General features: G+C 50.6%; 1 pseudogene; it reads left to right on the forward strand.

Moving 5' to 3' along the window:
• Positions 1-2806: 2806 nt before the first annotated feature.
• Positions 2807-27274, forward strand: part of LOC125532810 — a 55085-nt pseudogene continuing 30617 nt past the window's right edge.

Genomic DNA, 27274 nt, shown 5'->3' on the forward strand with positions numbered 1-27274 from the left:
GCGTGGTCATGTTCATCGGGAGGGCTTGGACGAAACAGGCGATAGAAACGAGGCTTAGCGTACCGCACAATAGAGGAAACGGACCTCCTACGTTCGGAACGGGGTCCTGTTGATCAAGAGGGGTCTGGCATACCACAAAACGGAGGAAACGGACCTCCTACGGTCGAAACGGGGGTCCTGTTGATCGAGAGGGGTGTGGCATACCGCAAAATGGACGAAACGGACCTCCTATGGTCGAAATGGGGGTCCTGTTGATCGGGAGGGGTGTGGTGTACCGCAAAACGGACGAAACGGACCTCCTACGGTCAAAACGGGGGTCCTGTTCATCGGGAGGGGTGTGGCGTAGCGCAAAACGGGACTCCACGGGATACTGTTCATCTCCACCGTCGACCTCCTCCAGCCTCCACGGGCTCCTGTTCATCGAGCCTCCACCACGCGCTACTCCACCGGCTACTGTTCAACCACCCCTCCACGGGCACCCCTCCACCGTCTACTGTTCATCCAGCCCTCCACACCACGCGGTCCTGTTCAACCACCCCTCCATGGGCACCCCTCCACCGTCTACTATTCATCCAGCCCTCCACCACACCAAAGGGTCCTGCTCATCTAGAGGCAACGCCATCACTCACTGTTCATCCAACCCCCCCCCCCCCCCCCCCCCGCAACGTCACTGTTCATCCAGAGGCAGCATTGATCGGCTTCAGTTAGCAGTAGTAGCAAATGAATCGCTCGATCGGGTTTAGTTAACAGCCATCGATCGATCGCTTAAGTTCAGTAACGCGTAGCCTGCAGTGCAATCGCTCGGGTTCAGTTAGAGCCTAACGCCTCGCTCGGGTTCAGTTAGAGCCAACACCTCGCACACATGCGCGTACGTGTACGAGAGAAACGCGCCTCGCTCGGCCTCCGACCTCCCACCGTAAACGGGAACTCCCCGAAATTTTCCTTGCCCTCGATTCTACCATGGTTTTTTTTCGTTCATGGATGGCCCAAAGAATGTCATGCAGCTGCGTCTTCGGCCACCAGGATGAAAGCCCATTTTCTATCATGATTTTTTGTCATAGAAGTAGAGCCCCACATCTATGATGATACCGGGTTTTGTCACAATTATCGTCATAGAAGTGGTCATATGTATGACAGAAAAAAATTTCGTTCGGCCCAAATGTCACGGATGGTGTCTTTTTTTGTAGTTGTGTTCAGTAATACCAGGGTCATCAAGGGGGCCGCGCTCGCTGATTTCGTGGAAGAATGGACAGACGCACCGACGCTTGAAGAAGGTGAAGATCGGTCCCTCTCGCCGGGATGCGAAGCGCCTGACGGCTGGGTCATGTACTTCGATGGTGCCTTCGCGCGCCAGGGCGCGGGGGCTGGAGCAGTACTCATCTCACCCACTCAGGACAAGCTCTACTACGCCGTGCAGCTCTGCTTCCAGCAGGGCGAGAAGGTCTCCACCAACATTGCAGAATACGAGGGTCTCATAGCCGGCCTGAAGGCTGTGATGGCGCTGGGGGTGAAGCGTCTCACTATCAGGGGCGACTCACAGCTCGTCGTCAACTTCTCCAACAAGATATACGAGCTGAAGGACGAACACATGGAAGCATACCCCACAGAGGTGCACAAGATGGAGAAGAAATTCCTGGGCCTGGAGTTGCAGCACGTGCCCCACGGCACCAATAAGGAAGCAGACGACATCGCTAGGAGAGCATCCAAGCGACAGCCCCAGGAGCCTGGCGTCTTCGAGGAGCGGCTCTTCAAGCCATCAGCAACGCCGCCGCTTTCAAGAACAATTCAGCCTCGGGAGGAACTCCCACAGACGCCAACCTCAGGAGCCCCAGCCTGTGGCCCGACCTCAGGATCATGCCTACTCCTGGCGCTCGAGCCCCAGGAGGGATGCTAGACCAAGGAATTCAAGGAATACCTGATGCAAGGGACGTTGCCAAAGAAGGAAGAGGACGCGGAGCGCGTGGCCCGTCAGGCCATGGCATACTGCATCCAGGACGGTGAGTTATACAGAAAGCGACTAATTGACGTTACACTGCGTTGTATCTCCAAGGAACAGGGGAAAGAGCTGATAGCTGACATACATGACGGAGACAGTGGGCAGCACTCGTCATCGCGAACCCTCGTCGGCAAGGCATTCCGAAGTGGATTCTACTGGCTTACGTCGCTCAACGACGCGGCCGAGCTGGTGCACGCCAAGCAGTTCCATCAGCCAGCTCAGGGCCTCAAGACCATCCCACTCTCATGGCCGTTCGCGGTCTAGGGGCTGGATATTCTGGGCCCGTTCCCTCAGGTGCCTGGGGCCTATCGATACCTCTACGTTGCCATTGAAAAGTTCACTAAGTGGCCGGAGGTTGAAGCCGTCCGTGCCATCCCAGCTGCCTCTGCAGTCAAGTTCATCAAGGGACTCATGAGCCGTCTTGGGGTCCCCAACTGCATCATCACCAATAACGGCTCGCAGTTCACTAGTAATCTCTTCAAGTCATATCGAGCTAACCTTGGAATGCAGATCTGCTATGCATCCGTAGCACACCCCAGGAGAAACAGCCAGGCCGAACACACCAACGCAGAGGTCCTGAAGGGCCTCAAGACAAGGACCTTCAAGACGAAGCTCGAGGCCTGCGGCAGGGGCTGGCACGACGAGCTCCAGTCTGTGATGTGGTCGATCCACACCACCCCCACCAAGCCAATGGGCGAAACCCCGTTCTTCCTCGTCTATTGAGCATAAGCAGTCCTCCCTCATGAGGTTGAGCATCGCTCCGCACGGGTCCTGGCGTTTGATGAGATGCAGTAGGACGCCACGCGGTGGATGGACCTCGTGCCGGGGGAGGAACGACGCCGTGAAGCTGCATTACGGGCGACAAGATACCAGCAGGCGCTGCGGCGGTACCATTGCCGCAGCGTCCGCCCCAGGACTCTTGAGGTGGGTGACCTCGTCTTGAGGCGGGTGCTCTCTAGGGAGGGGCTGCATAAGCTCTCGCCCATGTGGGAGGGCCCGTTCAAGGTCGTCCACGTCTCCAGGCCAAGCACTGCGTGTCTGGAGACACAGGACGGGGTACCCGTCCAGAACACCTGGAACATCCAACACCTCTGGAAGTTCTACCCATGAAGAAAGGCCCGGTGCTTGTGAAGAAGGCCCAGTGCCTATGAAGAAGGCTCGGTGCCTGTGAAGAAAGGCCCAGTGCCTGTGAAGAAGGCCCGGTGCCTGTGAAGAAAGGCCCGGTGCCTGTGAAGCAAGGCCCCGTGCCTGTGAAGAATCGCCGCCCGTGACACTCTCACGTAATAATGAGTGGGGTTGTACACGCCCCGACGCCTCAGGAGAGCCACCCTTGGGCCTCGGGGGCAACCTCACACGCCGAGTGGAAGCACTTAGCTCCGCGCTAGTGAGAAGATGTCGAAGACTATACTAGGTGCCAGACGCGGCTTTTCATTTCCTTTCCGAAGTTGGCTCGCCCCTCTTTTAATTGAAATTTGCTTTCTGGTGTCTCTTGCTGGTCCCATTTTATCGCTTTCTGCCTCTGTTTCTGCCTTGGTCTCTTTGGTCGACATGTACTCTCCCTTGCGTCCCTCGCGAGGGGGCTGAATATGTACGCTTGTGAGCCTTCTTTTCATGAGGCACCCTCGTTCGAGCCCACAAGCCGGCGCACCTCTCCTGATCCGTGCCCCACGGGTATCGCGACGCGAAGCGCTAAGTCAAGGCCAGCGGCCCCTATGACCAAGCCCTGGGTGAGCAATAAGCCTCTTGACGAATTCTTTGCAGTTCCTAAGCGCATATCAGGTCAAGGAGGCCTCGAAAGGCACTAGAAGGAAAGCGCCTCGTGAGAAGGAGGCCACCTGAAACAAGTCGAGCTAGGTTATAACTACATAAAATGACGACATTGCGACACGACATAGGAACAACAAACATAACATAATGATTGAGATCATAGTTCGATACATGCCCCTCCGGGGCCCATTCTAGTTTCCTTCTGAAGCAGGAAGGAAAAGGAGAACAAAATAGAAGCGGCACCTACAGTGGTTCACGGGCGCAGGCCCCAACGCCCTGCTGAGCTCAGATGGACCCCTCCCCGTGCTTCACGGAGGCGCGAAGACTAGATGACCTGCCACTGTCTTCGAAGCGGGCACGGCGGCGTGGCGGCTGGTCATAGCCGCCACTGCTGGAGCTGTCGCTCGGGGAAGAGCTGCCATAGCCGGACAAGACGCGGTCGGCACGAAGGGCGGGTTCGCCCTCATCCTCGTCACGTCCGTCGCCAAGGCCGAGCACCTCCTCGACATCGTTCACCTCGGGGCAGCACCCGGCGCGGCGACCATCTTCCCCAAACACCCTCACATAGAGGGTCGCATCGCCGTCGTACTTGAAGTGAAGGGTGCACCGCCTTCCCAGGCCGCGTGTGCGGGTGAACGTCTGCCAACTGCGGGCCAGAGCTACATTCCCCGCGGCGGGAGACCGCGATCGCAACCCAAGAAGCCCTGCTGCAGCAGCCGTCCGCCTGTAGCCAAAGCCCGCCAGGACCTGAGGCCGGCAGCTCGTCGGCGAAGAAGCGCGGGAGCTGAAGCCAGTTGCCAGCCGGATCCTCTGACCAGACAACGAACTCCAGTAGCATCTCCGCCGAGTGGAAGCATGGCCGGGGAGGCCGCGCGACCATGGCACGTCTCCATTCGTCAACGGGACCGCCACAACCGGAGCGACCCCTGCACCACGAAGCGGCACCGCCACAGCCGCGTGGAGCCGTGGCAGGGGTTGTAGTGTGCTTGATGAGACGTCCGCGTCCATGCTTGGGCACCGGAGAGCCAGGCCCCTCACAAGGGGCCTTCCCCTTCTCCGCGGTGGTGAACCTCCTCGACGGCGCCATCGGTGGCATGAGAGAAGCAAAGAAGGAGAAGAAGCAGGAGAGGCAGAGGAAGGATGGGCGATGGGGGCTCTGCCCCCCTCCCATGTATACCAAGAGAAGGCCAACCAGCAGCACCCACGATCACAGGTAATGATGGTTTTCCTTGCATGTCGCAGGGACTTGTCATGTCGGGCAGTTGCCGAGGTAGCGTGCGTAAGCGGAGATGCCCACGTCCAATCAACCGCCACGCGTCGATCGAGGCCGCAGGCTATGTGAGCCCGCGGCGCTCGGCACTTCACCCTTGGCTTTGCCTCGAAGCCGAGCCCAAGCACGCCTTGGGCCCGAGGGCTACTGTCGGTGTTCTGGTAACGGGGGTCCCCAGACTTGCCTGCCTGCGGCCCACGGCATGGCTTTGCTAGCATGCTTGTACGGCCCATCTTCATCAACAAGGAATCAGGACCCTCGCGAGGGTACAAGCCTCGCGAAGCGAACGGCACAAGACCTCCTCAGGAGCGGCCTCACCAGGCTGGCTCGTGAGGGGCGGAGAGTTCAAGGCTGGGTAAACCTCACGAGGTTCGGGTGATGTAAGTTATGAAGATCGAGACCAGGCGGGCACCAGCGCGTGCAGCGTCCTTGTTTCCTCTTTGGTGCTAAGGGGGCAAGCGCAGGCGTGGAGTACCGACACATCAAGCAAAGCTTACCATGTTGGTGCAATGAGACCAAGACCAGAAGGACGGCAAGATGGAGGTCACCATGGAGCCCAAGACGGTGTCACCACCAGAGCCTTTGGCAGGCGAAGACTGCTTTTGTTAGGATAGCTTGTACTAGTTGTCCCCTTTCTAATTGGCCATTGTTGGCTCCCTTCCTGCTAAATATTTGGGTAGAGGACCATGGCCTCTATAAATAGGTTTAGTCACCATAGTAGGAGGCAACTCGTCCCAAATCCACCCGAACGACAACCAGTTCGCCAAGCACAAGAACAGCTCAACCTCAGGAGGTTGTTCTTCCCCTTGTACTGTTCATCCTCAGCCCAAGAGGCAATCCACCACCACCACACTGGAGTAGGGTATTACACCACAACGGTGGCCTGATCCAGTATAAATCTTGTGCCCTTTGTGTTGCGAGTTTGTTGAGTTAGTTCGTGAGATCTTAGCTAAGTTAGAACGCAGATCGATAGGGGGAAGATCTTCGCGTGCACCCCAATGTTCAAACCTTAAGGGTTTTGCCAGAACATGTGATCCGACAAGAGAGTCCCTAACTAGAGAGAGAGGGAGAGAGAGTGAAATAGAAAGAGTGAGTGAAAAAAGTGTGTGCGTGTGTGTGAAAGAGACATTGACCACACATGATAAAAGTAGAGAAAAGGCGTGTGTGTCTTATGCAAACATATCACACATGCATCTTCGACAACGGAAGCAAGGTGAGGAGATAGTGCGTGGTTGTGTGCAACTGAGAGAGAAATACCCCTAGCACATGGCCAACAGGGGTCTGACAAACAAGGGAGAGAGGTCGAGAGGGACGTACGGAGAAAATGCAGACATGGGGAGGAGAGAGTGTATGTTTGTCATACAGAGATGCCCTGCAGATCGTGATGGGACTACATGGGTGGGATATCGAGTGACAAGGTGTGTGCGCGATAGAAGATACCCCGAGAAATATCGAGATAGACGTATGGATGGAAGGAGAGAATACATGTGTACGAGATGGCTAGTGAGAGATAATCATACTTAGGGGGGAGTGCGTGTGTGTCACATCCCTAGTTCTGGTATGATCTAGGCTTGCTTTGTGCATCATGCTTATGTTTCAAATGAATTTGAAATGGGGAATGTTTCAAACCCTAGCACCAAAGCAAATTCAAATAGGTTCAAATTAAAAATGGAATTTCAATAAACCCAAAATGCTCTTCAAAAATTTTCATGGTCTTTGGAAAATGTTGCAAACAACAACCAGAGGTCATGCACATTTTTGCTAAACATTTTGGATTTTTGAATGAACCCATATATATTTGAATTGGAGCTGTTTAAAATAATATAAATATTTTAAAGGCTCCAAAAATGTTGGAAATTGGTGAGGGCCTCTAGTATATTATAACTAGTGGTCACAAGGAATCCCAACATTTTTAGAATTGTGCTAGTATTTATTTTAAGTCAAAAACAAATGTCAGAATTATAAAAGAAAACAAAAATGGGGAAAACTTACCTGGGCCACTTACCTGAGGCCTGGCACTGTGCGGCCCAGCTGGCCCTACTAGTCGTCGTCTCCACCACGCCGGGAGGACGCCGAGCGAGTGGCTGACGCACGCCGGCGCACGCCCGGCCACCTCCTGCTTGCCCTTCGCCCTGGCCTCTTTGTATGACGCCATGCAGCCTCCCCGACCCCCTCTCACTGTCCCTCGTCCCCGTCTCCTCCTCTGTCTCTCTCTCCCGTGATCGCCGCGACCGTCCGAGAACGCCGACGAGCACCTCCGTGGCCACCACCTCTCCCTCGCCCTGCCGCCAGGTCCAGAAGCTCCACCGTGTCTCCCTCAACCTCCACGCCGAGGCAGGCTTCGCCGGAGGCCCTGCAACACCGTCCCCGACGTCTTCTTCAACTTCGGTGCCCGGAGATCCCCGCCGTTGATTTGCGGCCCACCGGCCATCCCCGCGCCTGCCGAGTCCTCCGTTAGCCTCTTTGTGAGCTCCGCCGCCTTTTCCCCTCCTACCCGAGCTCGTTCCTCTCCTCTAGCCGCCTCTGCCACCGGAGCCGAGAGCTCCGTGTCGCCGGCCATGGCGCCACCATGGCCAGAGCCCGAACCATCCACTCTCGCATGCGTCATGGTTCTCCTCACCTCCCCAGGAGCATGTAGCCACCCTCAGCTCCTCCCCACATGCCCATAGCTCCAACCCGAGCATGCCCGAACTCCGGCCGCCGCACTCGTCGTCACCGGCGCCACTCCGGCCACTCCCCGGCCGTGCCACCACCACGGTTGGATGCGGACGAGCGTCCGCATCCCGTAGCCGCACTCCACGCGCCAAATGGCTCCCTGTAGGCAAAACCCGCAGCGCACCGCCGCGTCTGGACTCGCCGGCGGCTAAACGCCGGCGACCGCTGACCTTTGCCCGACGTGGGTTGACCCCACTGCCCAGTTTGACCTCGCCCTCTCACTCTAACTAACTTGCAGGCCCCGCCCGACTAATTACTCTAGTTAGCACTAATTAACTAGCTAGGTTAGCTACTACAGTCACTGACTAGTGGACCCGGCCTAGTTACTTAGGACTAACTAACTTATTTAGTTGACTGGGTCACTGACCAGTGGGACCCACTGGTCAGGTTTGACCTGGTCAGCCCCGTTGACTCGCTTACATCATGCTGACGTAGTGCTAACGCAGTTATTCTTTTTCTGGTATTAAAATAAATTAGGAAAATCCAGAAAATGATATAAACTTCTAAAATTCATAATAATTCAACTGTAGCTCAGAATGAAATAATTTATATATGAAAAATTATCAGAAAAATGCAAGGAATCCATTTGTGCCAGTTACATGCATGAAAAACCAACTTATACATGCTTTATAAGTGAAAACACAATATGGGCATTTTAAATGCTTCATTTTGAATTTGCATTTGAATCTTGATTCAAATGGGTTTCAACCAACTTGGTAGCATCTTGCATTAGCCCAAACACTACCATTTGCACATGTCATGTTCATGCATCATATTGTTGCATTTGTTTGTGTTTTGATTGCCGGCACCGTTTCTTCTCGATAGGTTCCACTCCAGAAGGTGTTCCCGAGTACCTGTCAGAGGAGCAGTACCCCTTCGTTGATCTATCAGGCAAGCAACCCCCGCGAGTACCTGTCAGAGGAGCCGTACTGGAGACTTCGGCCGGAACTCCTTGCGGATGGAACTCGAATAGGCAATAAACCTGGACGAGAGACTTGTGTGGTTAGTCAGGTCGTGGCCGACACCCTCGCCCGGCTTCCGCTTGAAGGTTGCTGAGGTACATGACGTGTACAGGGCGATAAGTGGCGAGAGCGTGTGTGAAGAAGTACACCCCTGCAGGGTTAACATTATCTATTCGAATAGCCGTTTTCCTCGGATATGGAAACTTGGAGGACTTATGTAGTACATAGACAACTTGAAGTGGGTACTCTAAAATACGCAAGATAAGCGTGAGTGCTATGGATGGCCTTCTCGTAGGGAGACGGGAATGGATCCATAGTGGAGTTTTGATATGGTGAATATGTGGACTCATGTGCGTTTCCTCACCTTAAAGAAGTTTCTGATACTTGTAGTATAGGTTAGCCACTCAGTCAAAGCTGGCTTGCTGCTGTTAAAACTCCACCACCCCCTTTGTTGATAATGTTGCATATGTAGATAGTTCGAATGTAAGACTCGCTGAGTACCTTCATACTCACGTTTGCTTATTTATGTTTTGCAGTTGGTTACACTAGTGACTTCGACGAGTATCTTGTATCCCAGCTACTATCTTGTACCCTTGGGAGGGTCTTGTAGATAGTCAGGCTTCTCAGCCTTTTTCTTTTGGTAGTTGTCTGTACTCAGACATGTAATGCTTCCGCTGCTTGTATGCTGTGAATGATGGGTCATGAGACCCCTGTGTGTATTCAATGCTATGTGGCTCTTCCGGGCCTTTATATATATGAGTTTGAGTTATGTTGTGATGCCATGTTGTACAACACATACTTGCATGTTATGCGTACGTGTAACGTGTATTGCTATGTGTGGGATCCGATAATCTAGTTGTTTATCCTTGGTAGCCTCTCTTATGGGGAAATGTAGTCCAGTGCTTCCACTAAGCCTTGGTACTCCGCTACAGCCCTGTTTACCGGAGTCCTGCTAGCCTAGCACTACTGCTCCAGAACACTTAGACTAGCCGGCATGTGATTCACTTCATTCCTGTGTCTGTCCATTCGGGGAAATGTCACCCGGAGACATATGGAGTCATGTTAGCCTGCTACAGCCCGGGTTCCCGGTGTCCTGTTAGCCCAGTTGCTATAGCCTGGATTCATATGCTGTTGACCTACATACTCGAGGTTGATTCATGTATGCCTGTCCCTGTAAGTTAGTGCCACTTTGGGTTCACGACTAGTCATATCACCCTGGATTCTTTGTCATATGGATGCTAGCGACACTATCATATGCGTGAGCTAAAAGGCGCAAACGGTCCTGGGCCATGGTAAGGCGACACCCATGGGGATACTATGTGTGAGGCCGCAAAGTGATATGATGTGTTACATGCTAGATCGGTGTGACTTGGGATTGGGGTCCTGACAGCGTTGATATCAGAGCTTGACTGACTATAGGATTACCAAGCCAAAATGGTCAAAGTTGAATCTAGAAATGTTTTAATTATATAAGGGAATTGATTCTGGAAGGGAATGTAAGGCTCTTTTTAGTCCTTTACCTCATGTCATTCTTCCTGAGTCAGCCTCTTCTTTTCTATGAGGGTTAAGGACTAGGCTTCTCCTCTATCTCTCAGGATGACGTGTTACTAAACCGTAAAGTCTTAGGATTGTTGGTTCGTGTCTTCGTACAGTTCTACTACTTTCGTGTGTCATCAGTTTGACCCAGAACCTTGATATTATGATGCTGAGTGATTATGCTATTCCTTTGATGAATGTCTCAAAATCCTTTTTGAGAATTTACAGCCGTTATGCTGCCGGAATTGTCCTAGGATTTCAAGAGTTTCCAATACTTTTGCATTACATTCCGCATCCTTATGTCGATGCTAATTCCATCCTTGCTTCCTTGGTTTCTGTTCCAGGATGTCGTCTGCTAACCGAGGTTTAGTTTCTCATAACAAAAACCACGGAGATGGTAGGGATGAGGATCCTCCTGACCAGCCTTTGATGGCAGAGTTCTTGTTAGCTTCCGAAAGGAACAAGCATGAGACTAACCGCTTGCTGGCACAGACTGAGCAGAACACCGCACATCAGCGTGAGAAGTTGGTTTCCATCACCGACTTCATTGGTCTGAAACCACCCACCTTCCATCATTCCATTGAGCCACTCGATGCAGATGACTGGCTCCGGAGCATCACTCACAAGTTGCATTCTGCAAACATAGCTGAAGGTGACAAGGTCACCTATGCTACCTATCACCTGGAAGGTCGTGCTAGTATTTGGTGGCAGAGCTATGAGGCTATGCTTCCAGCTAGCCAGATTCCTACCTGGAGGGATTTCACCGAGGCTTTTCATGAGCACCACATTCCTCGAGCTCTCATTGACCGCAAGAGGGAAGATTTCTGTAGTTTTACCCAGGGTAAGCTACATGTTGATGCTTACAGTAGAGAGTTTGAAAACCTCGCCCGCTATGCTACAAAAGAAGTGTCCACGGACGCCAAGAAGCAGGCTAGGTTCCGGAAGGGTCTCAACCCTAAGTTGCGTCGTGATCTCCACCTGCATCATTGTGATACTTTCTAGGCTCTTGTGAACAAGGCCATTAATGCAGAGACAGCTCAGCTCACTTACGAGGAGTATCGTAAGCACAACCATGATCTAGGTTCTTCCTCCTGCTCTGGCTCTCAGAAGCGACGAATTTGGATCCCGAACTCAGCTCTTCCACCTGGATATGCACCGAGGCCATCCGATGTGGCGCCTCACCCAACTTAGCAACGTGATCCACCCAGGCCTATTAGTGGACCACTTGCCAAAGTAGGTCCACGTCCTACCTCAGGAACTTGCTTCACCTGCGGAGAACGAGGACACTATGCACGTGACTGCCCTTAGTCTAGTTATACTCCACCCCAGTCTGAGAGGTCTGTTGGCCGTGAAAAGCCATCAGGCAAGATGATCGGTACCAAGCCAGCCACCACTGAACGAGCATGTGTGCACCACGTCTCAGCTACAGAAGCTCAAGATGATCCCGACGTCGTACTGGCTACGCTTCTTGTCAATTGGCACCCATCTTCCGTTCTGTTCGATACTGGAGCATCCCACTCCTTCATATCCGAAGTTTATGCTCGGTTGCAGGACATGTCATTTTGTGATATGCCAACTCCACTAATAATCCAGACTCCTGGTTCCAAATGGCAAACCTCCAAGGTAAGCCATGGTAATGAAATCCTTGTTGACAGGCTGGTAGTCCTTGCTTCTTTGATATCTCTCAAGTCTTTAGATATTAACATCATCTTGGGCATGGACTGGATGACAGCTCATCATGCCAAGATCGATTGTTACACTAGATCTGTTCAACTTACACATCCATCTGGCAAAATAGTCACTGTCTCCACTAGAGTTGCAAGGCGTCAACTCTATCCTCTTAATGCTCGCCCTCTTCCAGACCTTGAAGATATTCCGGTAGTCCGTGACTTCCCGGATGTCTTTCCAGAAGAACTGCCATGTGTCCCACCTAATAGAGATGTAGAGTTTGTCATAGAATTTATCCCAGGAACTGTTCCAATCTCTAGGAGACCATACAAGATGGCACCTTTGGAGTTAGCCGAGCTTAAGAAACAGCTTGATGAGTCCTTGCAAAAGGGTTTCATCCGTCCCAGTTGTTCTCCTTGGGCTTGTCATGTCCTCTTTGTCAAGAAGAAGGATGGTACGGATTGGATGGTTGTAGATTATCGTCCCGTTAATGTGGTCATGATAAAGAACAAGTATCCGCTCCCCAGGATAAACAACCTCTATGATCAGCTCGCTGGATCCTCAGTCTTTTCCAAGATGGATTTGAGGTTAGGCTACCACCAGATCAAAATCAGAAACGGGGACATCCCCAAAACGGCCTTTGTCACACGTTATGATCAATATGAGTACACCGTGATGTCTTTCGGCCTAACCAATGCTCCAACTACTTTTTTCGCTTCATGAACTCGATCTTCATGGAGTACCTAGATAAGTTCGTCGTGGTTTACCTCGATGATATTCTTATTTACTCGAAGAATGAGGAAGAGCATGCCCAACATCTTAGACTTGTGTTAGAAAAACTCAGAGAGCACCGCCTTTATGCCAAGTTCTCCAAGTGTGAATTTTGGTTGCCGGAAGTGACCTATCTAGGTCAAGTGATCTCTGTTAAGGGCATTGCTGTCAATCCCGAAAGAGTTAAAGCCGTTCTCGATTGGACTCCACCCAAAACGGTCAAACAAGTTAGGAGTTTCCTTGGTCTAGCCAGTTATTGTTGCCGCTTCGTTGAAAACTTCTCCAAAGTGGCCAAACCCCTCACGGAACTTCTCAAGAAAGATAAATGGTTTGAGTGGACCCCACAGTGTGAGCGTAGTTTTCAGGAACTGAAAAGACGCCTGACTTCTGCGCCCATACTCATGCCACCGGATTTCACTAAAGACTTTGTTATCTATTGTGACGCTTCTCGTCAAGGACTAGGTTGCATTCTTATGCAGGATCGTCATGTGATTGCCTATGCATCTCGACAGTTGCATCCACATGAGGAAAATTGTCCTACACATGATCTAGAGCTTGTAGCCGTAGTCTATGCACTTAAGACTTGGCAGCATTACCTTCTTGGTAACCGTTGTGAAATCTACACTGACCATCAGAGTCTCAAGTATATCTTCACCCAACCGGATCTGAATCTCAGACAGAGACGTTGGTTGGAGTTGATCTTGGATTACGACTTAGGAATCACCTACACCCCAGGAAAAGCCAATTTCATGGCTGATGCTTTAAGTCGTAAATCCTATTGCAACAACCTCATGTTGCAACAATGTCAACCACCCCTCCATGAGGAATTCTGTAAGCTTAACCTTCACATAGCTCCTCATGGTTCCCTTTCTACCTTGGTGGCGAAACCTACCCTTACGGATCAGATCATAGAGGCTCAGAAGCATGATACGGGAATCTCCTGGATCAAGAAAAATATTTCCAAGGGAGTTGCCGACTGTTTCTCTATGGATGAACGAGGTGTTGTTTACTTTGGAAACCATTTGGTGGTTCCCAAATGTCAACAGATGCAGCAACTGATCCTTAAGGAGGCCCATGAATCCCCTCTCACGATTCATCCCGGTAGTACAAAGATGTATCAGGACCTACGCCAGAGGTTCTGGTGGACTAGGATGAAGAGAGAAATCGCTCAGTATATTGCCAACTGTGACGTTTGTCATCGCGTTAAGGCAGAGCATCAAAGACCTGCTGGCACACTTCAACCTTTAGCTATTCCCGAGTGGAAATGGGACAAAGTTGGTATGGATTTCATCACCGGCTTTCCCAGGACCAAGAAAGGAAATAATGCTATCTTCGTAGTCATTGACCGTCTTTCCAAAATGGCTCACTTCCTACCTATTCGAGAGAGTATCACTGCTAGTCAGCTCGCTGACTTATATATCTCCTGAATAGTGTCACTCCATGGTGTTCCACTAGAGATCAATTCAGACCATGGCAGTATTTTCACCTCTCATTTTTGGGAAAGTTTCCAAAATGCCATGGGAACCCATCTTTCTTTCAGTACCGCTTTCCACCCTCAGTCATGTGGTCAGGTGGAAAGGGTCAACCAAATTCTCGAAGACATGCTTAGAGCTTGTGTTATCTCATTCGGTATGGATTGGGAGAAGTGTCTTCCTTTCGCCGAGTTTGCTTATAACAATAGCTATCAATCCAGTCTTAGGAAAGCACCCTTCGAGATTTTGTATGGACGAAGATGTCGAACACCTTTGGACTGGTCAGAAACCGGTGAAAGACAATTCTTTGGACCGGATAAGATCCAGGAGGCAGAAGAGCAAGTTCGCATCATTCGTGAGAATTTGAAAACAGCCCAATCTCATCAAAAGAGCTAGTATGACCGTCGTCATAAGGAAGTGGCTTATGAAGTTGGCGACAAGGCTTACCTTCGGGTTACTCCTTTGAAGGGTACCCATCGTTTCGGTATCAAGGGCAAGTTGGCTCCTCGTTTCATTGGTCCTTTTCGCATTCTCGCTAAACAAGGAGAGGTTGCCTACCAGTTGGAACTACCCCCACATCTTTCGTGAGTTCATGATGTCCTCCACGTCTCTCAACTCAGGCGTTGCTTCTCGGATCCCATCCGCGGAGTGGACCACGAAATGCTTGATCTCCAAGATAACCTCACTTATCGAGAGTACCCCGTTCGCATTCTGGATCAAGCAAAGCGTGTCACTCGACATCATAACATTAAGTTTCTCAAGGTTCAGTGGTGTCATCTTTCCGAGAGAGAAGCTACTTGGGAGCGAGAAGATCGTCTTCGACTTGAGTACCCCGCTTTCTTTCTGCCGACTCCTGAATCTCGGGACGAGATCCTTCCGAGTGGGGGCAATTTGTCACATCCCTAGTTCTGGTATGATCTAGGCTTGCTTTGTGCATCATGTTTAAGTTTCAAATGAATTTGAAATGGGGAATGTTTCAAACCATAGCACCAAAGCAAATTCAAATAGGTTCAAATTAAAAATGGAATTTCAATAAACCCAAAATGCTCTTCAAAAATGTTCATGGTCTTTGGAAAATGTTGCAAACAACAACCAGAGGTGATGCACATTTCTGCTAAACATTTTGGATTTTTGAATGAATCCATATGTCTTTGAATTGGAGCTGTTTAAAATAATATAAATATTCTAAAGGCTCCAAAAATGTTGGAAATTGGTGAGGGCCTCTGGTATATTATAACTAGTGGTCACAAGGAATCCCAACATTTTTAGAATTGTGCTAGTATTTATTTTAAGTCAAAAACGAATGTCAGAATTAGAAAAGAAAACAAAAAAGGGGAAAACTTACCTGGGCCAGTTACCTGAGGCCTGGCACTATGCGGCCCAGCTGGCCGGCCCAGCCAGCTGGCCCTGCCAGTCGTCGTCTCCACCGTGCGAGGAGGATGCTGAGCGCGTGGCCGACGCACGCCGGCGCACGCCCGGCGACCTCCTGCTTGCCGCTTCGCCCTGGCCTCTTTGGATGACGCCATGCAGCCTCCCCGACCCCCTCTCACTCTCCCTCGTCCCGTCTCCTCCTCTGTCTCTCTCGACCGCGATCGACACGACCGCCCGAGAACGCCGACGAGCATCTCCGTGGCCACTAGCTCTCCCTCGCCCTGCCGCCAGGTCCAGAAGCTCCACCGTGTCTCCCTCAACCTCCACGCCGAGGCAGGCTTCGCCGGAGGCCCTGCAACACCGTCCCCGACGTCTTCTTCAACTTCGGTGCCCAGAGATCCTCATCGTCGATTTGCTCCCCACCGATCGTCCCCGCACCTGTGAGCTCCGCCACCTTTTCCCCTACTCCCCAAGCTCGTTCCTCTCCTCTAGCCGCCTCTGCCACCGGAGCCGAGAGCTCCGTGCCACCGGCCATGGCGCCACCGTGGCCAGAGCCCGAACCAGCCGCTCCCGCATGCGCATCATTCTCCTCACCTCCCCAGGAGCATGTAGCCACCCTCAGCTCCTCCCCACGTGCCCCTAGCTCCAACCCGAGCACGCCCGAACTCTGGCCGCCGCACTCGTCGTCACCGGCGCCACTCCAGCCACTCCTCGGCCACGCCACCACCACGGTTGGATGCGGACGAGCGTCCGCATCCCGTAGCTGCACTCCGCGCGCCAAATGGCTCCCTGCAGGCAAAACCCGCAGCGCACCGCCACGTCTGGACTCGCCGACGGCTAAACACCGGCGACCGCTGACCTTTGACCGGCGTGGGTTGACCCCACTGCCCAGTTTGACCTCCCCCTCTCTCTCTCACTAACTTGCGGGCCCCGCCCGACTAATTACTCTAGTTAGCACTAATTAACTAGCTAGGTTAGCTACTACAGTCACTGACTAGTGGGCCCTGCCCAGTTAGTTAGGACTAACTAACTTAGTTAGTTGACTGGGTCACTGACCAGTGGGACCCACTGGTCAGGTTTGACCTGGTCAGCCCCGTTGACTCGCTTACGTCATGCCGACGTAGTGCTGATGCAGTTATTCTTTTTCTGGTATTAAAATAAATTAGGAAAATCCAGAAAATGATATAAACTTCTAAAATTCATAATAATTCAACCGTAGCTCAGAATGAAATAGTTTATATATGAAAAATTATCAGAAAAATGCAAGGAATCCATTTATGCCAGTTACATGAATGAAAAACCAACTTATACATGCTTTATCAGTGAAAACATAATATGGGCATTTTAAATGCTTCATTTTGAAATTGCATTTGAATCTTTGATTCAAATGGGCTTCAACCAACTTGGTAGCATCTTGCATTAGCCCAAACACTACCATTTGCACATGTCATGTTCATGCGTCATATTGTTGCATTTGTTTGTGTTTTGATTGCCGGCACCGTTTCTTCTTGATAGGTTCCACTCCGGAAGGTGTTCCCGAGTACCTGTCAGAGGAGCAGTACCCCTTTGTTGATCTATTAGGCAAGCAAACCCCCTTGATCATTTCGATAAATCCCACTCTCTTGCTCCTTCTCCTTATACTGCATTAGGACAACAACGATTCAACTGCTACTTTCTGCTGTGGTAGTTGAACCCATTCCTCTCCATGATCTATCATTGCCACAGTAAATAGTTGAAACCCACTAGCATGAGTAGGAGTTGTTTTAGCCTTGATGTGCCCGCTCATCCATGCTTGTTTTCTTTATGCCAGCTATGCTTAGAGTTGTGTCAGGTCTGATTCATCGTGATTGAATCGGAGTGGTGAGCATGTCCTACCGATAAAGGCTAAGAGTGTGAACACATTTTGGTAAAGGTAGCGATGAGAGGCCATGTAGGAGTACATGGTGGGTTATCTCATTGGAACCGTCCCTAAGCACTAAGTTCTATGTATGTTATCCAAGTCCAGTTACTACCACACATTGGGTTCCGATTATCCGGCCCCTCTCGGCTTACTAATCCACTTGATCTCTGTCCAGGAGTTGCAACTAGTTTCTGCCGTTTGTAGGTAGTGCTACTTGTCTACCAGGTGGTGTCCGACAGGACGGGCTTGGGACAGACTAGGCATCATGGCACGGTGTACCAAGTGGCACCCGGATGGTGGCCTTGGGAACCCTACACACATCGTTTGGGGCCGTACTGGAGACTTCGGTCGGAACTCCTTGCGGATGGAACTCGAATAGGAGATAAACCTAGACGAGAGACTTGTGTGGTTAGTCAAGTCATGGACGACACCCTCGCCCGGCTTCCGCTTGAAGGTTGCTGAGGTACATGACGTGTACAGGGCGATAAGTGGCGAGAGCGTGTGTGAAGAAGTACACCCCTGCAGGGTTAACATTATCTATTCGAATAGCCGTTTTCCTCGGATATGGAAACTTGGAGGACTTATGTAGTACATAGACAACTTGAAGTGGGTACTCTAAAATACGCAAGATAAGCGTGAGTGCTATGGATGGCCTTCTCGTAGGGAGACGGGAATGGATCCATAGTGGAGTTTTGATATGGTGAATATGTGGACTCGTGTGCGTTTCCTCACCTTAAAGAAGTTTCTGATACTTGTAGTATAGGTTAGCCACTCAGTCAAAGCTGGCTTGCTGCTGTTAAAACTCCACCACCCCCTTTGTTGATAATGTTGCATATGTAGATAGTTCGAATGTAAGACTCGCTGAGTACCTTCATACTCACGTTTGCTTATTTATGTTTTGCAGTTGGTTACACTAGTGACTTCGACGAGTAAGTAGCTTGTATCCCAGCTACGATCTTGTACCCTTGGGAGGGTCTTGTAGATAGTCAGGCTTCTCAGCCTTTTCTTTTGTAGTTGTCTGTACTCAGACATGTAATGCTTCCGTTGCTTGTATGCTCTGAATGATGGGTCATGAGACCCCTGTTTGTATTGAATGCTATGTGGCTCTTCGGGCCTTTATATATATGAGTTTGAGTTATGTTGTGATGCCATGTTGTACAGCACATACTTGCATGTTATGCGTACGTGTAACGTGTATTGCTATGTGTGGGATCCGACAATCTAGTTGTTTATCCTTGGTAGCCTCTCTTATGGGGAAATGTAGTCTAGTGCTTCCACTGAGCCTTGGTAGTCCGCTACAGCCCGGTTTACCGGAGTCCTGCTAGCCCAGCACTACTGCTCCGGAACACTTTAGACTGGCCGGCATGTGATTCACTTCGTTCCTGTGTCTGTCCCTTCAAGGAAATGTCACGCGGAGACATACGAGTCCTGTTAGCCTGCATAGCCCGGGTTCCCGGAGTCCTATTAGCAATTGCTACATCCCGGATTCATACGCTGTTGACTGACATGCTCGAGGTTGATTCATGTATGCATGTCCCTGTAAGTTAGTGCCACTTTGGGTTCACGACTAGTCATGTCGGCCCGGATTCTCTGTCGTATGGATGCTAGCGACACTATCATATACGTGAGCCAAAAGGCGCAAACGGTCCCGGGCCATGGTAAGGCGACACTCGTGGGGATACCGTGCATGAGGCAGCAAAGTGATATGATGTGTTACATTCTAGATCGGTGTGACTTAGGAGGGTCCCGACACTGCGCCTATGATGGAGTGAGGGATTATGGTACTTAGGGGGGTGCGTGTCACATAGAGAGAGAACAAGGGAGGAGAGTGTTGGATGTGTCTATATGTAGCGCAGGCGAGACATGTGTATGTGTGAACCAGGGAGATATAAAGTTCGAAAGAGATAGAGGAGCCCCGATAAGGCTGAGTGGTGCGTTAGATAGCTGAGAGGGGGAAAGAGATATTCCATCCGCTCGATAATGAAGTGCATGTAAATTGTTTATAAGTCGAACTTTGGAAACTTTGATTAGGTTTACGCAAATGTTATTTATATCTACAATACCAAAGATACATCATACAAAACTACATCTCATGATGAATCTAATGATATATGTTTGTCGTTCTAGATGTAAATGTTTTTCTCCACGTACATGGTCCAACTTTGTGATATTTGACTTTTCAATAAATCTATATGCTATGGACCGAAGAGAGTGACTAAGTCGAGAGAGATCAAGTGCGTGTGAATGAGAATGAGTGAGTGTGCAAAAAGAGTATGTGTGTGAAAGAGAAAGGGACAACAAACGATAAATTAGAGAGAGTTTGTGTTTTTTCATTTCTTATGCAAACATATCACGCATGCATCTCCAAGATAGAAAAGCGAGGTGAGGAGATACACGAAGGTAGCTAGTGCGTGATTCTTTGCAACGGAGAGAGACACCCCTATAGCACATGTCCAATAGAGGTCTGGCCAACAAGGAACAAAGGTCGAGAGGGACACATGGAGAACATGGACGCATGGGGAGGGAGAGAGGGTGTGTTTGTGATAGAGAGATCCCCTCGAGATCGTGAGGGGACTATATGGGTGGGAGATCGAGGGTGGTGCGTGCGCGATAGAAAGATTCCCCGAGAGAAATCAAGACAGACCATGCACATGTTTTTGATGGAGACTAAGATTAGCTAGTCATACACATATGGGGGGGACTGCGTGTGCCTACATTTGAATGAGAGACCATCATACTTAGCTAGGCATGATATTGTGTGTGTGTGCGTGTGAGATGGAGAGAGAACGAGGGAGAGAGATAGAGTTTTAGATGGGTCTATCGAGTGCGAGTGATATATGCATGTGTATGTGTGACCTAGGTAGATGGAGAGTTTGAGAGAGAGAGGGAAGAGCTCTGAGATGACAAAGTGGTGCATGAGAGAGTTATGGGCAACGAGCCATGGAATTTGTGTGCGTACGATGAGTGCACCCAAGATATTTAGCTTGGACTAGAAAATCATACATAGTGTGCGAGAGAGACCTATGGATGGAGTATATATTCATGCGAACTAGAAAGACCCCCCCCCCACACACACACAAAGAGAGAGAGGCGGAGAGAGAGGGATAGGGACCAAAAAGGTTTGTGTGTTGGATGCATGCGACGGAATTGAAGATTGTTGGCGATTGATAGAGAGACAGAGACATCAGGAGTTTGGAAGAGGGGGAGGTCGGGTTTTATGCATCAAAGACTGATATAAACCATGTTTCAATATATACTTGCATTCAAATATTTAAATTGGAGAACATGTTGTCTTCAATCCACACATGAACGGAGATATGCGTATATCAAACAAGTTCATTAATTTGACTTTCAACATGTTCATGGAGTACTATAATACTATACAACATGCTACTCGATTGAGGTGTTCAATTTTGGATTTAGTTCACTATTTTGACATGGTGAACGAGCTATTTCATTGAATCGAGATATTTCATTTTGGGTTTGATTCCCGTTTTTGACTGGGTCAACTATTTGTCATATAGTAAATCACTAGCAACGAGCATGTAAAAACACATTACTCCCGAGCATCATATCTCCATCTTAAAAAGAAGTGGCAAGCTAATATTTGAAAATTTCATTCGAATCGACTTGGTAAGGTAGACGTGGATGCTCGTTCTCCCAAAATTTTAACGAACCGTTAAACACCCTCTGCTCAGTGGAATTCGCCCGAGCAAATAAATGGGAGACGCGAAATTATCGGCCTATCTGGGACATGCATCAATTGGTCCGTTGTACATCGAGGGTAGGTTCGTAACTTCATCCAAGCATGCCTTCTCCTCAGCTGAAATGACATGTGCCGAATAATTCATAAACCATGGTCGGCAAAACACCCTCTCCTAGCCCGAAATAGCTCGTGCCCACTATTTCAAAAAACGCTCTACTAGCCCGAAATCGCTCGCACCCACTATATTTCAAAACACGCCCTCCTCGCCCGAAATCGCTCTCGCCCACTATATTACAAAACACGCCCTCCTCGCCCTAAATCGCTCGCGCCCACTATTTGGGAGAAGCAAAGTTACTCTACTATCCCTGACCCTCAGTATACAGACCCAAGCCGAGAAGCCTAAAGGCAGGGGTAGAACTGTAACCCCCCCCCCCACGCACACACACACATTTCAGACAAATGCGACCGTAAGACATGGTTCCCCCTCCCAATTTCCCATTCATACCTCATGGGCACCAAATCACCTTCTCCCCAGAAGCTCCCTTCTCCCGAGCCGCGAAACCTCAGCCCTTCCTCCATGGCACCCCCTACCACACCAAATTCATAGCCTCCCTCCTCTCTAATCCCGGAGACGCTGCCCATTTGTCGCCGTGCACTGGGCCGTGTGTCGGTGTCAAAACCGGCAGATCTCGGGTAGGGGGTCCCGAACTGTGCGTATTAGGTCGATGGTAACAGGGGACAAGGGACACGATGCTTACCAAGGTTCGGGACCTCTCTATGGAGGTAATACCCTACGTCCTGCTTGATTGATATTGATGAGTACGAGTATTACAAGAGTTGATCTACCTCGAGATCGTAATGGCTAAACCCTAGAGGTCTAGCTGGTATGGCTATGATAATGAATATCTCTCCTCCCAGACTAAGTCCTCCGGTTTATATAGACATCGGGGAGATCTAGGGTTACAAAAGGTCAGTTACAAAGATAGGAATCTACATATTCGGTCGCCAAGCTTGCCTTCCGCGCCAAGGAGAGTCCCATCTGGACACGGGTACAGTCTTCGGTCTTTGTATCTTCACAGCCCATCTGTCCGGCCCATGTCTAACAGGCCGGATGCCTGAGGACGCCTTAGTCCAGGACTCCCTCAGTAGCCCCTGAACCTGGCTTCAATGACAAGGTATCCGGCGCGTAGATCTGTCTTCAGCATTGCAAGGCGGGTTCCTCCTCCCGAACTCCAAAACAGTCTTCGGACGAAACAATCATGTCCGGACCTGTAACACAGACCACACACACAACCGCAGAGAGAATATAATTTTACACGAGTCCAATCTGCTGACAACTTTCCATAACATGACATCACATCTGTCCAGTCATAGTTTCGAACCATTTTTCGTTTGCCGCTCCACGTCTCTAGACGCGGTTACCATCAGCACGTCTTGTCAAAGCTGAGATCGTGTCCCCTTATTACGGGATTCTCATCAATACGGGCATGGATAACCCAATGGTGCCGTTTACACAACCCTTGGGAATAGGCGAGTTTTAAGGCGAGTAGGGAGGCGTTCGACATTCGTGGTCTTTATAAGGGCTAAGGATTCGTTCTCACTCACCCCTGCCTCCTCCTTCCTCTGCCCATCCATTCTTGAGCTCCAGCACCCAAGCTCTAGCTTCTCACGCCGGAGAAAGCATCCCAACCATGTCCGAATCCGGAGCTGGTGGCAAGTGGATGGCCTCCTCTGTTAAGAGGAAAGACATCAAGGAGCTCCGAGAGGCCGGATACTTGGCCAAGGAGATCGTTCACCGTCTCTCGGCCGAGGGACAGATCGTCCCTACCCCAGAGCCCCATGAGAGGGTTGTGTTTCTCGCACATTTCGTCCGCGGGCTGGGATTCCCTCTCCACTCGTTTTTCCGTGGACTGATGTTTTACTACGGGCTGGACTTCCATGATCTAGCCCCCAACTTTATCCTCAATATCTCGGCATTTATTGTCGTGTGCGAGGCCTTTCTCCGTATCCCACCTAACTTCGGCCTATGGCTGAAGACCTTCAATGTGAAGCCGAAGGTGCTGAGCGGCCAACAAGCAGAGTGTGGAGGCACCATGGTGGGAAAGATGCCCAATGTCACCTAGCCCGAAGGCTCCTTTGTGGAGATGGTGAAGGGGTGGCAGTCGGGGTGGTTCTACATCACCGAGCAGCGCAACACCAATTGGGTGGCGGCCCTCGAATTCCGATGCGGAGCTCCGATGCGGCTCACCTCCTGGGAAGAGAAGGGCCTAACTTGGGGCTCTTCGAGCAAGCTGACTGGGCTCCAGACGTGCGTCCAGAACATGATAACCAAGAGGATCAAACTCTTCAACGTGATCCAGGTTATGATCATTCACCAGATCCTTCCGTGCCAACACCGGACTTGCTATTTGTGGGATTTCGATCCGGCCAAGCACCAAATGCTACTAGAGCTCTTCGGCATGACGCATGAAGACATCTGGAAAATGCTCTTCAAGGTCGGCGAGACACCGCCGCCAATGACCGAGGATCGTGGGCTCAGCTTAAAACGTCAGGTCAATTCGGTAAGTTTTCATGTTTTCAAGGTATATACCCTACTGGCGTATTTTGAGGAAGGAGTTTAAGCCCTCCTATCGATTTTTCAGGCCTGGATCGATATAGCAGGGCAGATTAAGTGTCCGGCTCCGCTACCCGAAGACCAAGAAACCCCGCTTTTGACAAAGATGCTGTTTCCAGCACCTTATGAGGTGCCGGAGAAGAAGGCCAAGAAAATGGCCAAAGGGGCCAGGGGTGTCCTTCGCCACAAAGGTGCTTCGGACGTGACATCCGGAGACGAGACTCCTTCTTCAGCCGCCGAAGACGATGATGAAGAGGAGGAAGAAAACAACTCCCCCCTGAGGAGGGAAGGAAGAAAATGGGGGCCTCCCCAACTCTGGAGGCGAAGGCGCCCAAGAGGGGGAAGGGCTCCCTCGCGGATAACTCCGCGTGGGATGTCGATAGCAGTACGGAGAGAGACCCCCCCCCCGCCCGGTCGATAGCGGTCCGGGGCCGCCCCCCCCCCCCCCGAACCAAGCCTCAGGCTGCCTCATAAGTGCCCTATGCATATCCAAATGTCTCGCCTTTCCATTTTGTAATATTAATATGTTTTAAATTATGCTATTGCAGTCTGGCCCGTGACATCTCCCCGTGATCCTCGACAAAGGGTTCACTAGACTCAAAGGAGATGGCTAGCATGTCTCCGCCGCCCGCTCACTCTGTCTCACCCAAGGGTGATGACGAGGCGGTGTCCCAAAGGACCTTCCCCGACCGGGGGGAGGTTCTGGAGATCGTCAGGGCGACGCCCCAGGATGACTCCTCGGCCGATGAACACATGGGGGAAAATCCCCCATGGGGGCTAGTGATGGTGGCCAAGTTCCATTTGGCCCTCAGTCGGATACCATTCCGGAGACCTACACAGCTCCGGAGTCCAGCAAACGGCCTTCCCCGAAAGGAGGAGGTGTGCCTGTTCCGCCGGTGACCTCTATCCATCCAGAGGCACCGAATAATCTGCTGGAAGCGCTACGAGCCGCCTCCATTGTGGATGAGCACCGTATCCTTATGGGTACGGTGATAGAAAAGGTTCTGTCCACGAAAAGTGGACTGACTGAGGCCTGTGCTGGCCTTTTAACAGGCTTAGAGGTAATAGAAAGAATATCACAATGTAGACAGTAGCCCCTGATGCTCTGTTCGGTGTCCGAAAAGGAAAAGCCGAGCAGAGGATCAAAATAATTTTCGCCGGAGTCTAACATAAGATGTCTATGTGAATAAGCAGGCGTCGCTTCTGGCCGCTGCCGCTCATACTGCGGAGGTCTCCGCATTGAAGCAGAACCTGGAGCGGGCTGAGAAAGAGCTCGGCCTCGTGAAAAAGCAACTAGAGGACAGCCAAGGTATGGAGTAACCTACGTGTATATTTAGGAAAGATGAATGGTTCATGCTCACTAAAGTGCCATGAACTTTATTTGGGTCCACGACCGAGGTGGCAGCCCTCAAGAAGGCGTTAGCGAAGGCCGAGGACAAAGCGGCCAAGGAACCCGCTGTGCGCGAGAAACACGAGGCCCGGATCAGCGAGGTCGAGCAAGAGCTCCAGGACGCCGTCAAGAAGTACGAGTCCTTGGAGCGTGATTCTAAGACGCAAGCGTCCGAACTTGCGAAGGCCCGCTAGAGCGCACATGAGGCTTGAGCCGAAGCCCAAAGTGCCCTTCCGGAAATCCAGGTGGCCCGGAAGATCGCGGCGGGTAAGGCTTTCATTATGCAAAGCAAGTCTGTGAAGGAAGCGTTCCTTTTATTTACCCGAATTTGGAGCTCTCCAGGGGCATTTACAGATTTGCCACGCAGTGTATCAGACGCTGCCGAGTTCTATCGAGCCGAAGAAGGGAGTTCTACAGAGAAGTTGTTCTGGTCTCAATATCTTGGACCCGAACATTCGGTGTCCTTCAGTGACCAGCTGAAACAGCTGGTCGAACTGCACAAGGCGGCCGAGCTAGCCATGAAGGAGCTGATAGTCAGACTATGTCCTGCCATGCTGATACCCAGCAGCTACTTCATACTTGTGAAGCGGCTTGTTGATGCCTGCCCCAGGCTTGAGGTCATAAAGCGGTTGGTATATATCGAAGGTGTACGGATGGCCTCTGCTCGCATCAAAACGCACTGGGCGAAGATGGACGCCAAGAAGCTAATGATCGAGGGGCCGCCTGAGGGCAAGGAGCACCACTGACCCAAGTTGTATTCTGATGGTGTCTTGGAGGGAACCTGCATTGTTGCGGATCACTGTGTGAAACACACTATCTTTGAATGAATGTATTCGAGCTCCCTCTGCCTTGTATGATAAAACAAAGTGTTTATGCATTATAATGCTTGTTATGTTTTTAAATTTTTACTTCCTGTGCGGCCGTGTTGTATGAAATCTGAGGGTTAACCAGTCGTCGGCTTCTGCCCCCATGTAGGTACTACGGGGGTGTTCGGGGTGGAATCTAAACAATATTGATCCAATTAGATGGTCCTTGAAGGAGTTGTTTAGCGCAACGAACCAGGCAACCAGACTATGCGGCTTTAACGCCCTCACTTAGCCATAGGAGTGCGACAATAAAAACATGGGCGCAGCCCCTAGTATCCAAACTAGTGTGCTATAAGCGTCTGATCGGGAAGTACCAATCCTTCACGTAACGCGGAAGAAATCTCCAACGATTTGCACCTCCGAACAGTCGACCGGCTCTCGCCGCATCATGACAGTCAGTTTTCGGCTTTCTCTACTGAGGTGCTCCGTTGGATAAACCAAGGCACAATCATAGTAGTTCTCCCTTTACTACCTTAGCTGATGTAGTGGAACGTAAGGTAGCAAGCACAGGAGCCGGGAAACCCAACTTTTGACAAAAGACATGATTCGGAGCCAATGCATATAATGCTAAATTCGGGGTGCCGAACTATACTTATAAAAAGTGCTCGGACTTTTGTTGCCGTGAAGTGGGGCGCTATGAAGCCCCTGGCAAACATTGAACGTAACAAAGTGTACGGGTGCTACCTGATAAGGTTATCCACAGGGGAGCTGAAAAAAGAGAAAGAATACAGAAAAGGTACAAAGGTAAAAGGCTGGGGTCGTACAGCTCCAGCCACAAACTATTCTCATTGTAATTTAATTAGTACATCAAGGCACATTGATAAACATAGCGCGATAAGCAATAGGCTATTTGACATGCCGAAACCAAGGGAGAGCTGCATGTGGGTCCTGAAAAACAAGTTGAGTTATCGCTAAAGGAATCACCTAAAAAGTCCCTCATATGTCTGCGTTTCTCACCGTCTTGGTGTGTTTATCCTTCAAGAGGACCGATGACCAGACCACCAGATGGTGCCTGTGGGATTGAGACCTGAAAAGGAAACAAGTAAAAGTGAAATTGTGTGTGTATCCGATGTCGGTTGAGCCGTACTATGGACCACAAGATAGCTATGCCTCTATCGATGCCCATGGGATTTTGAGTGCGTAGTTAAGTACGCGCGGCACGAATGCCACCACTTGATCGTGACTGGGACGGAGGCCGGATTGTTAGTCAAGCTCCTGATGAGCCGAGCTCTCCTGCTGCAGAGTAGTTCGGACCCTCTTAACGGTGTTC

The sequence above is a fragment of the Triticum urartu genome, chromosome 1, assembly GCF_003073215.2.
Source record: "Triticum urartu cultivar G1812 chromosome 1, Tu2.1, whole genome shotgun sequence".
NCBI lineage: Eukaryota > Viridiplantae > Streptophyta > Magnoliopsida > Poales > Poaceae > Triticum > Triticum urartu.